The sequence below is a fragment of the Thermobia domestica genome, chromosome 18, assembly GCF_964235325.1.
Source record: "Thermobia domestica chromosome 18, izTheDome1.hap1.1, whole genome shotgun sequence".
NCBI classification, from domain to species: Eukaryota; Metazoa; Arthropoda; class Insecta; order Zygentoma; family Lepismatidae; genus Thermobia; species Thermobia domestica.
This window is the reverse complement of record NC_137471.1, coordinates 148,651,880-148,667,899: the sequence shown is the minus strand read 5'-3', so window position 1 is coordinate 148,667,899 and position 16,020 is coordinate 148,651,880.

Sequence of the window (16,020 nt, the reverse complement as noted above, 5' to 3'; positions counted from 1 at the left end):
CTGTTCCCGCAATTAGCCTTACAGTGTATCACAAGATGCTTCTCTTCATTTTTTGGTATCCGTTTATGACATTTGTAGCCAGAAAATGAACTATTAACATCAATAGATGTTACCATACAATATTTACGCAGAGGAGCAAGTGTAGTATATATATATATTCTGGCAAATTGAAATTTAACCCTTGGAGATATTTTCCCATGGCTTCAATTATTTTTAGTTGGAGTTTCTCCCAATAAGATCCGTCATTTTGTTTTTCAAGGAGTGCCCGAATTTACCAGAAAATGACCGGAGCTCGTGTCGAACTTCACCAACTAGAGCTAAGCATTCACTGAGTAGCAATACTCGTATCGATTGTTTCTGAATTGATGTCGACACGATATTACAATGTCATTATTATTATAAGATTTCTCTTAACGTTTTGGTAATTGTGAGCATTTCTGCTCTGGTGATCGGTTTCTAACATTATTGGTCGTCTATAAATTAGGAATTCTTCCATCTTCTCATGCAAAAAGCCCTCCCGTTGCATAGGCATGTAAATGTATTGAAAATATAAACTAAAACTGGATTTATTCCATGTTGTAAGCATACATCTGAAATAAAAACTTATAAAATGTGCTGAATATGCTCTTGAGTACTAATATATGCTCTAACCTTTGAAATATGCATTTATATGCACTACAAAGCTTCAAATTCGGACTATATTATTATTTCTAGAAACCCCAACCAAATTTAACAGAGATGCATACGAGCAAACAATGCATTTGCATAAAAATCCGATGTCTAGTCATATTATATGAAGCCTTCGCGCCCCCCCCCCCAAAAAAAAGAAAAGAAACTAAGAACATAAAAAAAGGAAACATGAATTTTTACAGAAAATCCTAATTCTATTAATACGATACTTACCCATACTGTATGATCCCTGTTTTCTCTCTGCATGTAGTACTGGAACCCTGCATGAACTAAGAGACGATTACCTCTGCTAGTTGTTATAAACTCCATTTCTACGTTGAATCACTATGTTCACCCAACAACGAAAACACTAAAATTAAGGAATTAGACATCAAAAGCGATTCTTTTATACCCTATTTATCCCCCACCCTCCAATGACATGATTCATAGGTGTACCATGGCCATACGCACCTGCAGAGATAACTAGGCAGTAACAGGAAAAGAATAATCACAAAATAAAAGTTTATTTAACTCATCTTTCTAATTTTAAACAATGGGTTCCGACAATACAGATCAACAGTATTTATATAAATTGAGTTTACACAAAAGACAGACAGTTGAATCGTTTTCAGCTTTCACTCAAATTATTCTAAAATATTAAGAGGTTTGATTATAATAAGTATTATTTTAATTGTCTCTCCCTCTTTCTTTGGTCAATATTGCTAAACATATCATCATCATCATCATAGCTTTCTGCCATTATTGGCAGGTTATTTGCTTCAACAGGCAAGGTTCGACGTTCGGTGGTCCTCAGCTAGTCTCTTCGTCTTAATGTAGCAATTTTCTGTTTTAATACCTTGCTTCAACTTGTCTGCTTCGGTCTCTCCCTCTCTTTCCTTCCACAATACTCTCTAGCACGTCCCTCATAATACAGTTCTTTCTCAGCCAATATCCTAACCAGTTGCTCTTCCTCCTCTTAACAAAATCTAGATTTGTTCTTTTTTGCTCCTACTGCTAATATTTCTAACATCTCATTCGTTTTCGTTCAACACAGCTAATTCTCTCCTTTTTTCTTCATGTCTTTGGCGTGGGAGGCCCGGGTTCGATTCCTGGCGGTAGCTCATGTGGTTCGGATTCCACGTTAATCAGTAGCTCCACGTCTCATATAGCCTCGCTGCTGAACAGGACGTTAAACTCAAAATCAAGCCAAGTCAAGCCTTTTTTCTTCATGCCCATGTTTCGAAAGTATGCAATTTTTTCATTGCTTTTGCATATGTTAATGTTTCTGCCCCATAGAGTACATATTGGAATCACTAAAACAAAGTTTTAATATTTAATTGGAAGTTTGTTTAATACAAGGATTAGCTAACCGTTTTTGAAAAGAAAAATCAGACTCCTTTAGAGTGTAAAAATAATTTTGCAGTTCACGGTATTTCAATAAACTGTGCCGTCTGATTTTCTTTCATGCGTCTCAGGGATTTGGGAACCAGTGGAGTGTTGGATCTCTTAAAAAATATAAACAGATTACGAAACGTTGTTATTTAGGCATATTTTATAAGTAACGAAGCGTGGCACCCATTAAAAAAATGAAGGTCATCAGCTATGTTGTATACTATAATCATACTTACACGACGTGAAATTATATTACATTTAGAAACATACATTGTATTTCCGTTACTACTGGTGCATTGTAGAGTTTATTATCCCTTATATCTATAGTAAAATTTACCTATGAAAACATGTAAATTCATGATTTCTTAAATGCAAGACTTGCAAGACTCTTGCATGCAAGACCAAGACCAAGACCAAGACTGGGTGTGCAAGACCAAGACCAAGACCAAGACCAAAGGTTCCAGTGCAAGACCAAGACTCAATCTGCAAGACCAAGACCAAGACCACCCCGGTCTTGGTCTTGGTCTTGCATTTGCTCATCAGTAGTAAGAAGTTTATAGTGTGTACTGGTCACTGACCTTAATAAAAATAACCGCAATATATAAAAACGGGCTGTTGGCAACCCTTGTTAGTATGCACAAGGCTATAACAATATAAGAAGCCTCATATTTTTATGTACAGTAAGGAACACTTCTGAATGGTACACCCATATGGAAATTTACGGCAAAAGTGTACCATCCAGAAGTGTCCCTTACTCAGTGGTTAAATTCAGCCGGGGCCCACCGGGGCTCAGCCCCGGATCTTTTCTCATTGCTTTTTTAAAATTTTTCTCCGCATCTGAAATAATGTTGATAAAATCCGTACTTTAAGTTTCCTTGGTCACTGTTTCGGTAGCTCGGTGGCTCACATTAATGTAAAATTCAAGTGCATTATTAAGGCAACCGGGTAGTGAAACAACAGCAGAAACAAGGTTCTTTTCTCTCCGGTCGCTGCTGGTGGTTTTCTTTTTTCTATTTGTTTTTCAACAGGGGCTATAGCTGAGCTATAAAATCCTTGGGGGAGGAGGGAGCGGATATGACAGAAACTAAGAAGTTCTTTCTTCTACTGTATTGTGTGAGCTTTCTAGCTTTTCAGAGTCCTTGCAAGAAAAGACTATAGCCGTACCGAAGGCAAACAAGCTCATATACAGAACAATCGAGGTGTTTAAGGCCCACAAAGAGAGAGGAGGCATGTACTGGAGAGAAGTACAGAGAGCCATAAAAAAATAAATATTTTAAAGAAGTTCCTTTGAAAATGAGTGGCAGTAAAAACAACGCTTCGGAAATTAACAAAGGACAGTTCTATGAACAGAAGGTGCTTGACTGAGAAGGACACTGTGTACTCCGAAATGATGAAAATTATTTACCCTGAGTACTGGCCGGAAAATATTAATGTTGATTATAGCGAACAAGACTTGAAAGAATTGTTTGAATTGTTTTTTTTTGTGTTTTCGAGAAACTATTCAAATTTATCTCGACTTTAAGGATAGTGGAGGCAGGAAGGTCTTGGCTAGAATGAAGGTACTAATGCAATGTGTGCAAACGATACCAGTCAGCAATGCTGAGTGTGAGAGGAGTTTCAGTGTAATGAATAATGTTGTCACGCCAGCTAGAAACGCGCTATCGGTTGGAAGTGTGTCATCTTTAATTACAATAAATATTAATGATCCGCCATTGTCCGCAACCCCTCCCGTACGTTAAGCGCTGGATATCACAAGGAAGAAATAACGCCCTCTCAAGTTGCTAGGAAAGAAATCTCAAGGCAGAAGAAAACAAATCAAAGGAAGCTTTATGGAAACTACGGTGACTTAACTGCATCCCTTGTCTTATAAGAGGTAAATTCAGCTATTTTGATATTATTATTCACATAAAAATTATGTGAAAATACTATGTTGTCATGAGATTTGTTTGATTTGTGTTTGCAAAGCCACTTTTAAGGTAAAATAAAATAACGAAAGTTTTGGTTTGTTTCAGTTTACCGCCCCACGGTTATGCCATGACGACTAAAGGAGACTTGGACTTACTGATTATAATGGAACCTGAACCACTTCTTCCGTTGAACTGTATCCCACCGGGAACCGAATCCACGCGTGCCGTAGGCAAGCTTGTTAACCACTAGACCAAACGGATGTCCAAAATAACGAAAGTTAAATATTAAATGAAATATTACATGATAAAACACACGACGGTATGTATCCCTTGAATCAAATTACATAAGAAAGAAAAGTGTTTAAATCTTCTTACCTTATCGTGATGTGTTTTGTAGAACCAGAGATTCCAGAATCGTCATCATCTTCTGATTGAGTGTTCCGTGCAATCACTTTATTAATACAAGACATGTGTTTAGTTCTCAAGTGCGATAATAAAGCACTTGTCGATCCTTCTTTGCATCTAAGTACTTTTTTACACAAGAAGAATTTAGCATCTTCTCCAGTCTCGGCACGTTCAAAGTATTTCCACACTTCACTCCGTGACATATTGTGCTTTGCTTCACCTTAATTGCTTAACACTCAATTGCTACTTTCACCGTTATCTTGTAGTTCACTGAAATGAATATTAAATGCTTGCTCAGTGCGTTTGCGCAGTTGACCTTGACAATCGTTGCACCATATGCACCTGCAAATGTTTACTATCAAAAGCTCGACACATTATAGGCTTAAGACTTTTAGGTTCCAAAACGTTCATATTAGATTAAAGTACATTTAAGGACGTTATACGTTATCAAAAACGTTGTTTAGGATTTTGTTTTATATATTACAGAACATGACATTTTCGTACATTTGATTACCAGTATATGTTAACAATGTTAGCTATTGTGCACATCGAAACATCTTTTAATACAACAATATTTTAGTTCTAAGCTAACAGTTTTAAGCTAACATCTCTTAAACAAAATAAAATATTAATAGAACTTTCCTTGCCTGGAGTTCTTATTCAAATCTGGTACAAGTAACATTGCCAAAGAGGGCCAAGGAGGCGGGCGCTACCCGTAGGCTATACCTGCACCCCAGACTGGTAGTATATATTAATATTGCGCAAATAATGTGAAATTAACCTTTTCAGTATAACCCCTTTCAAATAAAATGTATCCACCCTTCGAGTGTGTCCCCAAGAAATTAAATCTGATACTGTAACTGGTGGTATATAATGATGGGTAAATTCCCGGGAAGATATTTTTCGGGAATATTCCCGGGAAGATTCCCAAAATGGAAATTTATCCGGGAATTTAAGTACAATTAGAAATAAAATTGCATACTATTACTATATTATGATTTCAAAGTTGAATTAATTTTTATATCACAGCATATTATTACTGTTGTCCACAGAGGATTCTTTAAAATTCATATATTCTGAACGGTACTGTGTTACTTTATTAACACTTTTTTATATTTAGAGAGTACGCATAAATGTATATTTATTTACAACATGTTCTATGAATTAAATATGTGTGATAAAATTATATAGTAAATTATCTAGTAACAGTTTAAATTTATATGTAAGTAGATTTGCTCAACTTGACTCTATTACTGATATTATAAACACATTGGGCCTTATGCAGAGTCGTTCTGAAGTCTGATTAGTGCCATACTAAAGAGTTCGACTAACATTTGTTTCTTGTAGTAGTCCGGCTTTTAGTATGACGCTAATCATACATCAAAATGACAGCAAAAGGCGGATTAAATTTATAAATGTTATAAACCAATTAGATTGGGTTAATGCTAAAAGATACATGTCTCACTAATTTATCAACATTTGCACATACAGATTTATGTTCACAAAATTTGCAAGATACTTACTTATCTTTATATTTTAGCACGTAACATTGCCATACACGACCTTTCATTCTACCTATTTCTCGAAATTCCATACGTTAAATCACATGTAAAAGAAGTCCGAGTACCTCTTCAGAAATTCGAGTCAGAGAGTCCGACGTCTATTAGTAATGGTGGTTCGGTGTTAATTAGTAGTACTTCATCTCTTTCTCTATATAATTCTAAATTACTTTACAAAATGATACTTTTCATCATTTGTAAATTAGTATTTTGCTAATTTTGGCTGTTCTTTAGCATTGGGGGCCATCTTTTGCACCTACTTTTCTGCGATATTCTATTCCGATGCGGTTGTTTTATGGCTTCATACGTTAAATTACGTTACCAACTTTAAATTCAGACAGCACTGCAGAGCGAGCGTTAGCGAATGATGGCGGGTTAGGGCCCCGCATGGCACGTTGTTTTCCATATTCGTTACCAAGAACTCAATTTCTTTTTTCACATAAATCACTTCCACTTACCTTTCCGTTTTGCATAAATCCCCTACTGCCCTAAAAAAAGTGTTCGATACTTTCTTTATTTGAACATCACTATCAACTCATTTCTTCCGTAAATCATCCTACTTTTTGCTAGTTTTGGCCCTCCAATACTAAACAATTAACGTACTTTTTAGTGCAAATGGAAATGGAACTTAAGGAATCATATTATTAGTTATATAAAGTATCGTCAAATAATTTTAATTTCTTTAACCTCCAAATTCTTTAAAACCTAGAAGTAAATCATAATATATTAAATTAAATTAATTAGTCATATGGTTCTTATAATTTGGAAGAGAAAGTAAAGAAATGGAAATAAATTCCTTCCTGGGAATTTATAGGCCAGGGAAAAAAAACCCGGGAATATTCCCATTTTTAAATTCCTTCCCACCGGGAATATTACCACTGCCCATCACTAGCGGTATAGCATATCATAGCCAGTTTAGAACTACATGAACCTAATATTTTTATTTTACTTATTTATTATTTTTAATTTTCCTATTTTTAAAATCAAATGCACTTTACTTTCCTAAAATCACACTAACGGAGAAAATAACACCTATATGAGGAGGAACATACCGCGTAGAGGGAGCCTTGTTATTCCATTGTTCAAAACTATTTGACGAAGAGAGGCTAAATCAATATTTCGTGCGTTGATATATATATATATATATAAACGGCAACTTAGGATATAGATTCTAAACGCGGGGGGACTCCGTCCCGACTTCGAAAAAATATGTAGGCATCGCCCAGTTTCTAAAAAAATACAATGGAGAAAGATAGGAAGGGGGAACAAGCGTGACGTCATGCTGCTAGCTACCGTCCTCCTACCTTTTCAGATCCACTTTTATCCCTTTTTATGACCCCCAAATTAGAACATTTTAGATGGTTTAAAATTCTTGTATTTTTGATCATAGCAACTTGACCTGTAAAGAAGACACAAAATTTCTCCATTAACTGTACAGGAACGAAATAGGATCATCCTTAAGAATCTGAAGCTTCGACATATCACTCCATTTGTGATGTGTGTCACTGCATGAGACCACTACGTGGTAGCGATTTGTGTTCATGCAAAGCAAAATGTGCGTACATCAGCACAAAACAAAACTGAAAAATGCTATTTATTAATGCTTATTTTCATTACCCGAAACTAAACGCAAATATTACGTTGTGTCGAGCTCGAAAACAGCTAGTGAATGAGGGCTCAGAACGCTTGAAAAAATTGATTTGCACAATAATTTTGTACTCTGAGTCCAGGAAATGAACACCAATAGGCCTACAAACATTTCAATTTCTTACTGGTAAATAGTTATCCGGACTTTCGGTATCCAGTTCTCAAACAAGCCAAAAAGTTTGCTATAGTAGATTAATTCAACGACGGTACTAAGAAAGAGCTGTTTCAAAGAAACAATACACAGTAATTTTTGAAAGGGCGGTAGATGAGCCTCCATAGGAATGCCTTCGTCTGTCTTTATTCGTGAAGACAATAAATCAAGCAATTTTTGTACTAGTATTACCATTTCTTCTATCTACTACATAATATTACGCAACTCATTCATACAGGGCATAGCGTTTCATTTCAGTATTCTCTCCATTAAATTGATCACTTGTGACTATAAATATCTATATATTAAAATGCTAGGTTTATATGTTTGTGTGCAAAGAAAAGTTTATATGTTTGTCTCCAATCGTTTTGACAATGAGATCTCGAAAACCACAACTGCTAGAATCGTGCCATTTTTGCTGGTCGATTCCAAATTTTGTGTAGATTGGCCCAGTTCCAATTGAATATTTAAAAAAACGTGGCCATTATTTCTTTAATACATTTTTTAGGGTACACTGGAAGTGTTGACATTTTAAAAAATAACACATTCTATAAGTTATACACTCCAACACAACAAGTTTTTATACAGTGGTTGTATATTTCTCAGGCGTTTGTTTCATGATCAATTGACAATGAAAATCGAAGAAAACTATTTCTCGAGTGATGGAGAATCTTTTGCTAATGAACACCATATATCAGTGGCATTGTAATAAATTGTGTATGTAATGTATTTGCTTATTACATACTGCATGCAAGAAGAAAGAAAGCACTGATCATACATGAATTAGAAATTAAAACCAGAAGTAGGCTCAATCTTGCAAACGGTGCGAGATATTGAAAAAATAATCGAAAAAATCTCTCCTTATGGTACCCCTTGCCGATTTTTATCTAGACGTCTTATATTTGTGTCTATAAGGGGACATATACAGGTGTTGTGAGGAATAACAAGGAGATTCTTGCTCATATGTGAATGATGCGCTGTGTAGAGAGTGCAGGTTAAGCTAGTCTAATTAAAATAAATCCAGGTTCTGAAAATCTATTGATAATAAGGAAGGTAATTGTATTCGAAACAACTTGAGATTTACAGAAGAGTGAATGTTGAATCGAAGGAAAAACGTGTTTTTAAGCGTAACTAATAATAATAATAATAATAATAATAATAATAATAATAATAATAATAATAATTGTATTGTATTGTATTGTATTTATTTCGTCCTTTTTTCATACACTTAGCACTGTAATACAATGCATATGAAGCGGACACGTCATTTATATATGAATACAGAAGTAAAAGAAACAATAATAGTGAAAATTACATACACTAGGTTAGTAATTAAGCCTTACTTCTTACATCTTATTACACTATACATTTTACATGACATCATTGTTAAAAATAAACTTAGCAATTATTACTTGAAGTGTATTTAGAAACCCTCCAACAAATATGTAATGCTAAAAGCAAGTAATGACATTGATTTACTGTATATCCTGTAACGTTTCTATTTACTTAGCAGTTCATGTATTCCTCTACCGAGTAAAAGCAATGTTGTAATAAATATTTCTGGAGTTCTTTTTTAAATTTAGCAACAGAGTCCTGAGTTTTTATTTCTTTCGGAAGTTTATTGTAAAGCATGATACCCGCGTATTTACATCCTTTTTCATATAATACTGTTCTGTGTTCTACAATAGAAAAGTTTTCTTTGTTTCTTGTGTCATGATCATGTTGCTGTTCTACTCGCGTAAGGATACCTTGTAGGTGTTTCTTTACAAATATCAATAGATTTAAAATATACAAACAGGGTACTGGAAGTATACGAAGTTTTTTAAATATTGGTTTGCAATGATCTTTTGGTTTAGCAGTTGCCATCAATCTTATTATTCGTTTCTGTATCGTAAAGATGACTTTGGCCTTGTGTGTATTTCCCCAAAATATAATACCATACGTTAAATTCGATTGGAATAATCCAAAGTAAATTGTTTTTAAAGTAGACTCTCTTAAAACATTTTTAAGAACTTTAATTGCGAAATATATTTGCTTTAATTTTTTACTAAGCTTAGTTATTTGCACATCCCAAGAAAGATTTTTATCTATCCAAATTCCTAAGAACTTAGTTGAGTTTACATATTCTATTTCATTATTTTGAATTATAATGTTCCTAGGCTGTGCATGTTTGTTGCGCATGTGATGAAAATTAATTGCTTGTGTCTTTTCAATATTTAATTTAAGCTTATTTTCTTTAACCCAGTGAGAGATTTTACAAAGGATTTCGTTTGCACTACCTTCAACAACCTCATTTGTTTTACCTTTTACTATAATATTAGCGTCATCTGCATAAAGGGATGCTTCTGCTGGAGCAATATTACTTGGTAGGTCGTTAATATATATCAAAAATAATAGCGGCCCTAATACGGATCCTTGTGGCACTCCACATGTTATTTCTTGTTTCTCTGATATGTAGTGTGTAGCTTGGTTTGTATCCCTGTTATTGTATGTAATTTCTACTACTTGCTGCCGATTTTTCAGATACGATTGAAACCATTTGGATGCAATGCCTCTTATTCCGTAACCTTGTAGCTTTGAGAGAAGATTTCTATGTGACACTAAGTCAAATGCTTTCGAAAGATCCAGAAAAACACCTATACATTTCTCCTTACTATCTAAACTTTTATGTACACTTTCCACGAAGTTATATATTGCGGTTTCCGTTGATTTCCCTTGTAGGAAGCCATGTTGCTCGTGTGTTATTAGATCATATTTAAGTAAAAAGGATGCTAGCCGGACACTCATTGTGGTTTCTAAGATTTTTGAGAAAATTGAGAGAAGCGAAATAGGCCTATAATTTTCAAGCGCTGATTTGTCGCCTTTTTTATATATTGGTTTTACTTTTGCAATTTTTAATATACTAGGGAATTCTCCACTTGAAAACGACATATTTATGAGGAAACTCAGAGGGTCAGCAATATATTTAATGCTTTTCTTTACAATACTTGGAGGTATGCCGTCTACGCCAGCTGACCATTTACTTTTCATTTTCTTTACCACCTTTATTATTTCTGCATTAGTAGCTGGATGTAGATACATTGTATTGTTGCAAATTTTTGAGAATATTTTCGAAGTGGACAATGCTGGATCATTATTGTACGTATGTGATAAGTTAGTGTAATAGTTATTAAATAGGTCAGCAATTATACGAGGGTCTTTTATTATGTTGCCATTTTTAATTACTTCTAAATTACCGTCATCATTACGAGTGTTTAAACTTAACTCGCTCTTCACTAGTTTCCACAACGCCTTCGACTTATTATCTGATTTTTTAATGATTGTGTCATTGTGTAATTTTTTTGCTGCTTTCAGAACACGTTTGTATATGTTCTTGTATCTTTTGTAATATGTCTGTGTATGTGGTGATAGATTTCCTTGTGTTTTAGCTTTGTTAAGAAGTCTCATTTTTTTGCTTGCTATTCTGATCCCTTGTGTTACCCAGGGTTTTGATTGTTTTGTTGAAGTTACACATTTTACAACAGGGAATGCTAGATCGAAATAGAATCTTATGGTGTCAATGAAATAACTGAAAGCTTCATTAACCTGATTATGTATATAAAGCTCGTTCCAATTTTCTTCCCTGAGAAGGTGATTAAAATATTGTATATTTTCGTCATTAAATTTTCTTTTGTACGTTACACTACTTGCTTTTGCATTACAAAAATTTTTATTAGGAGTTACATGTATGTCGAGTACTTGGGCAAGGTGGTCTGAAAAACCACTGTTGAAGACGTCTACTGTGTTGTAGTTAAGATGTTTGCTCACTATGAACTGGTCAATTGCACTTTTAGAGTATTTTGTAATTCGTGTGGGAACTTTAACAATTGCGTCCATATTAAATGAATCTAGAAGAAGTTCTACCTCGTGTTTTATAGGCTGTAAAAAGTCTATGTTGATATCGCCAACAATTACGACGGTCTTCTTGATTTTCATAAAATAATTTAGTATCGTATCCATCCTATTTATAAAAATTTCTATATCACTGTCAGGAGTTCTATATACACATACAAGTACAAGGTTATAATCTACTATTTCTAATGCACAACTTTCAAAGTGCTTTTCTACATTTAAATACTTAAACCTAATACATTCTTTCGTTTTTAGACCCCTCTTTGCATATATACAGGCTCCCCCTCTATCTCTAATACTTCTGTAGTATCCTGCTCTTAGCTGAAATTCAGGAATGCTTAGGTATTCTAAGCAGCCTGATTGTAACCAGTGTTCTGTTATACATATTAAATTCACTCCCAACAATTTGTCCAAAAGTAGTTCTTCCAACATGCTTTTTTTATATAACGAAAACCCTTGTACATTTTGATGGAAAATAACTATATTGTTTGTATTGTGTTTGTAACTTAAGTTGTCAGACTGTATACTTTGATAACATGTCTGCACTTTAACAGCATTACTCTCAATATACCTTAGTTTTAATTTATTGTCAATTAGACGTTTATCAGAACTCCAATTATCTTTACGGATGTCTTTATGTTGGGTTGATGATCCTACCATAAAAAATAATCCGGACGGTGTGTTGGAGGCTTTCTTTCTCGTTTTGATTTCCTATATACATTGTCCTGATATGACGTAATTTCTTGAGGAGAGACAATGCCATTTGAAACATTCATATTTTCAATATTCGATTCTACCCTGATACCGTCTTCATTAGATGGTATGAAACAATTTTCTTGACATGGAATTTTACTACTTTTGCAATTTATGTCAAAGTTTTCGCGTACTGTACCCTTTGTATCAATAATTATGCGTGTTTTATTTACACTAATTTTTGTTGAAAGCTCTGCCATCATTACGCTAAGTTTCTCGCATATTTCTTTTTTACCTGTATTGCTTAAGTGCATACCATGTCTTGTGAAATACCTACGAGGAAAATCCTCAACAGTTAGGTGGTGCACATGACTATAACGTTTACTTAATGTATTAATTTTCTTATTGAAGTTTTTTACCGCTTGGTTTACACAAGAAGAGCTAATAAGATCATGGCGATGTGGAGCACCTACAACTATCACATTTGTATGAGCTAGATTTGGTAATAAAGAGCACAGATTTCTTATACCCACATCAGCTTCATTTCTAGCATTATCGTTGGTCCCTCCGATAATAATAGTAATAATAATATTGACAATAAAGTACCGTTATAACAAAAATTCCAACTGGGTTTTGATGGAAGTTCAAACTGGATTTAAGTAGAAGCTTAAGGGTAGTTCTTGATGAAAACGGAAGCCAATTTTGATTGAAAACTAAGCCGATTTGAGGATCTAAAACATATGTAGATTCTCAAGGAACCAATACCGGCTTCGGTAAACATCGCAATGGTTTTAGTAAAAACTAAAACACAAAACTGTTTTGGAAAACACATAAAACTATCTGTGGAAAGGAAATGTGTCAGAAATAGAACCAGTTTTAGAAAAACTGATACAGGTTTTGATGAAAAACTGAACCGGCTTTGAAGAAAACCGAAATCGGTTTCAGTAGAAAAACCGTACCGGTTTTTAAAGAATACAAGAACCGGTTTTGGAGAAAACGGAAACCGGTTTCAATGAAAACCGAGACGGAAATGAAGAAAACCGAAACCGGTTTTTAAAGAAAAGATACCGTTTTTTAGAAAACCGAAACCGTTTTTTTTTGAGAAAACAGGTTTTTTGAAAATTGTAAAAAGCCGGTTTCGATTTTTCCTAAAACTGGAAACCGGTTTCTGTGCCTACTACTAGTATATACTGTATGTGGGTGTCGTCTTTTTAAGCGTATGAGTAATTGTATGTTTATCTGTATATTTATATATTTATTTATTTATGTGTATTTATATATATTTGTAATATTATTTAATTATTTATAACAATTATTTGTTAGTTTAGATTAGTTGTGCCAAGATCGTCCTTTTGATGTGTGTGTGTAATTTACAACAGATAGGAAGCCTCGGTATAGGGAAAGTGGATTGGCTGCTGCCAGGAGCCAATCAGAAGCAAGATATCTCAGCTCTTGTGTGTATATAAGACTGCACGTTTCTCATGTATCTCATAGTGTCTGATGAAGCCAAAATGTTAGTTGGCGAAACTGTAACACGTATGTAATATTTTTATGTGAATATATTGTTTTGGTCAGCAAATATTTAGTTTGTGTTTAAGTATATATAAAGCAAAGCTTCTACTTATGAAAAGTATTACATGTGTAAGGATAAAATATTATTCTAACGCCGCTAGTGGCGCATCGAGCCGGAAGCTTCATATCGTGTGGAATGAGTTGATAGCCGGTAAATTTGCAATTAAGTTTGGGAGTGAGATGCGTTTTACTGATAAGTAATGTGTCAAATTGTTTCTCGTGTAATAGTTGTTAAAATATGAGTTTATGAGGTAAGTACAAGAGAATGTTGAGAAACAGAAATAAAAGTCATAGTCAAATAACTAGATACATGATCACTATGAAGTTAAATAGTTTTTTCTGGTGGAGATACATGAAAGTGCACGTACGAACCACTGTAAGTGGCATGAAAATCGAGGTGAAGAATGTTGCGAGCTGCGTGCTGAACGTGTTTTAAAATTAATGGTTGTGCAAAAGATGAACGTTTTTAAGATTGTGGGTGACAAATGCTAATAGTTTATGCTTATAAAGAAATTGATTAGTCTTTTGGTCTCACCTGTTCGATTTTGAACATAATGAGTCAATAGTGGTACTACAAGTTTCGGCCTGAATTCTTCTGGAGCAAGCTGAGACTTGCACTTGTAGCTGTATGTCGGAGGCGGGAATTGATACCAAGTGTTGCAGATTGGAACTTGTTGCAGATTTGGACAGTTTTCATAGGAAGAGGAAAAGTGTGCACCTTTTTGTAGGATAACAGGTTCATAGGTTGCACCTGTTAGTAGGATGTACTTTGTTTTCTTGAAAGCGTTTACCTCGGAGAGGAATTGGTCGTAATGAGCAGCAATTGGTCGGCGTCTCTTTTTGAAAATTAAGATTGGTTTATGCAAAAGGTCGTTGATAGTATCCTGTGATGTTCTCAGAATTCGAACTATGTACGTTGGTCCCTGATTGTTCCGAATACCGATGCATTTTTAAAGGTGTATCCCACTTCAGGAAGTTAAACCTATATATCAAGTGTTATAGATCGAGGAACCCCTCGTACTACTATTGACATGGTATGTGGCTGAGGTTGCTAGTGTCGGATGTTGATGAGAGAAGTTAAAGTTGCAGTTTTCCTGAAAATTTCGAAACTGGATTGTCACAAATTATCTTGCGAAGTTAGCCGACTGTGATTTAATGATGAATCCATTTTTTTTTGTTTCTACCATTTGCGAAATATCTTTGCGTTGCCGATTCTAGAGAAGTTAGAGAACTAAAACCTTCGAACTAAAGTACTTTAGATTGTAGTTTTGCTGTAGACAAGCTGCAGAGGAGGATAAGCTGGTTGGAGTCAGAGTCGGAGCTCGAGATGCTCTGTGCATTTGTATGCTTCTTAAATGCTGGTGAACTCGTTGATGATGCTTGGTGGTTGCCACTGATTGGAGAACGAGAACTCTGGGAACTTGGTTCAGTGTATGCTCTGTCTTTTCGATTTCTCCCAATCTCGTTTATCTCCAAACGAATAAACGAAATGAAATATTGAGTTTTACGTTCCACGGATATTCGGGCTACGCTAAGTGAGGCAGTGATGATGAGCAATGAATACAATTGTGGAATGACGAAAGTGGGAGGAAACTGGAGGACTCCGAGGAAACCCAAGCACACGGTGTTTGTCCACCACAAAGTTAACTTGGCGGGAGCAGGGTTTGGACCCGGGACCTCATGCATCGGAGGTGAACGCTTTACAACTGAGCCACCCCGGCAAGTTTATCTTCAAAGGATGTATGAAAGATTTTCAATCGTTAATTATCATATGCGGTAAAATAACCGAACTGAAACAGTATCTAAAACTATGAGATGAGAACAGGATAAGAGTGAAAATGATCATAATGATGATCAAAAATTATACTACTTGTGTACTCCAGCCAGTACGCTCGTGAAAACTCTCAATTTCTTGCAACCTGTCGCCTGTTAATGAATTAGCATCACTGTGCGCCCACATGAGTGCAATAAACAGAGTCTAGACTTGGCAGCTACGCTTCACTCCATGTGCGCCAGCTGAGAAAGTATGTGAATGCACTACGTTTTACCGGCAAACCAAAGTGGCTAGCAACCTATGAGAAGGTTACGCCCTCTGTAACGTGAGTGATGGAAAAGAATTTATTTACAAAGTGTA